The 2,559-nt window shown below is 50.0% G+C and overlaps 1 non-coding gene across 1 annotated transcript; it reads right to left on the bottom strand.

Moving 5' to 3' along the window:
* Window positions 1–815: 815 nt before the first annotated feature.
* Window positions 816–1,009, bottom strand: LOC139252206 (U2 spliceosomal RNA). Its single transcript, XR_011591441.1, has one exon. It is a non-coding gene; the product is annotated as a U2 spliceosomal RNA (small nuclear RNA).
* Between the last annotated feature and the right edge of the window lie 1,550 nt (window positions 1,010–2,559).

The raw sequence follows: 2,559 nt of genomic DNA, 5'->3' as shown, positions 1-2,559 counted from the left end.
TCGGTTTGTACGCTTCTCCCTGACTCTCATCCCCGTAATTCTTTTGATAGAATTGTTTGAACATTTCCTTTAACAATTTTTCATATAACTTTTCCGTTTCTGGCGGGCACCACCGGGATAATTGTAACTCTGTTAAATTTAGAATAACCGACGCTACATCGTAATATACAGAATGATACAACATTTTCCCTGTTGGGATTAACACCAGCACGGGTTTTAGGACAGGACATGGAATGTCTTGGTTTGGAATCTCCAGCATGTTAGGGAGAGGTTTTAATTTGTTCGCGATCAGCTCAGTTGCATTGACTGTTTTTGTAGGATCTGGGACCACACAGACATTGGGCCTTGAACCCATGCAGACGAGATATTGGGCCTTAAACACACACGGACGCTGGGTCTTGAACCCACGCAGACGAGACATTGAGCCTCAAACCCACACAGACACTGGGCCTCGAACCCACACAGACGAGATATTGGGCCTCAAACCCACACAGACGCTGGGCCTTGAACCCACGCAGACGAGACATTGGGCCTCAAACCCACACAGACGCTGGGCCTCGAACCCACGCAGACGAGACATTGAATCTCAAACCCACACAGACGCTGGGCCTCGAACCCATGCAGACAAGACATTGAATCTCAAACCCACACAGATTTTTTTTTTTTTAATTTGTTGCCAATCTTTCCAATTCTTTGTCAAATCACAAACACCAGAGATCACCTTGCACACATCAAGGATCACTCTGCGCCAATGCTCTTAGCCAAAAGGCCTAGAGCCACTGCACCGTTCCTGGAAGTACTGCAATACTAGGTTCATGCCATGGAGGTGGATGGGTCAGGCCCCCCACACACCTCCGTGGAGGTGGATGGGTCAAGCCACCCCACCCACCTCCTATTTCCAAAAAGCAAGCATATACCTTCCTGATCCAGGGAGAACCACGTTGGGGTCATGGTTACTCCCCTGTCAGGTCAGTTACACATGATCTTAGCCAAAAGGCAGAGAAGCGACAGATTTTATTTTATTTTTTTAATTTTTCGTAGCCAATCTTTCCAATTCTTTGTCAGATCACAAACGCCAGAGGTCACCTTGCACACATCAAGGATCACCCTGCGCTAATGCTCTTAGCCAAAAGGCCTAGAGCCCAAGCACCATTCCTGGAAGTACTGCAATACCAGGTTCGTGCCATGGAGGTGGATGGGTCAGGTCCCCCACACACCTCCTATTTCCAAAAAAGCAAGCATATACCTTCCTGATCCAGGGAGAACACGCGTGGCGTCTTGCTGAGGCTGCGTGAGTGCATTCTAAACTTCCACGCCAGCAGCCATCCTCTCCAATACAGCACTAAGACATTGGATTGCTTCTGCCTGTGCTGTAATGGCAGCTGCCACATCACCCATGGCACGCGTCATGAGATCTGGATCCACACGGTCACTCTGGGAGTCCACTATTGTCCACAGATGGACTCCAAGGTGTGCGCAGAGTTGTCTGCAATGCAGGAGGCAGAATCCTCCATGCTCCTGATTAATTGTGACAGGCTCTTGGGCACCCTTGTCATTACCCCTATCATTTCCGAGTGCATGGCCAGCACCCTTTGTTAGAATGCCTCCATATTGAGGTGCTCATCTGAGGCCTGTCCAGCAGAACTCGCGTGCAAACTTGCCCTCTGGAGAGCTGGCTCCCGAGGTTCCCTTTGCCCTTGACCATGCTGCAGCCCACCAGGCCCCGGTGCATCCCACCCAGTGCAGACCCCTCTCCTAAGTTAAACTGCAACAAATGCATACTCCCAGTATCTGAGCTGGTGCGTGGCAGTATAAGAAGCAGTGACGCAGCTGTCTCTCTCTCGGCATCCACCTCCTCCCACATTTCGACACTGTCCTCACTTGACTCAGGGGGCTGAGGCTCATGTGCAAGCATAAATGGGACAAGAATGCCATGAGGGTGAGGAAGGGGGGTGGACCACGCAGCAAGGTGCACACAATGCTGATCATGTTACTGATAGACGTTTGTGTAGTTACAAACAGATGGCATTAAAGGAAGACCTTGACTTACCAATGTTGCCCCCAGCAGGATCCACGGTGCCTGTGGCCACTGGGCAGGCAGCCTGTGGCTCCATTAGCTGAAATACCCTTTCCTAAACATCGGTCAACTGTTGGAGGTCGGCCTCTCCACCCCCAGTCCTCTGCTGCTCCCTGCAGTTATGTGCCATCTTGGTCTACAAAGCAAAGAAGGATCGGTGAGTAGCAGTCCAGCTAAGCATCTTGGAATAATGGATGTGCAGCTTCATTAGATACAAGTGTAAGGCACTGTGAGTATGTTCACCTGACATATGGATGTCTCACAGCTGAAATGCTGCTTTACTCAGTGCAAACAGAAGCAGATAAATAAGAGTTGAAGAAGGAGAGGCTCAGAGACCGAAGATCAATAATAGGTGGACCATGTACTCACTTTCCCCATTCGAGTGATGTCGTTGAACTTCTTCCGGCACTGAATGGCCGTCAGGTCACGTACTGAGGTTGCCGAGACCTCTGCAGCCTCCTCTGCCCAAGCATTATTGAAGA

This window comes from Pristiophorus japonicus, chromosome 2 (genome assembly GCF_044704955.1).
Source record: "Pristiophorus japonicus isolate sPriJap1 chromosome 2, sPriJap1.hap1, whole genome shotgun sequence".
In the NCBI taxonomy this organism is placed as follows: Eukaryota; Metazoa; Chordata; class Chondrichthyes; family Pristiophoridae; genus Pristiophorus; species Pristiophorus japonicus.
The sequence above is the reverse complement of the archived record's forward strand: the minus strand, read 5'-3'. Positions and strand labels throughout refer to the sequence as shown.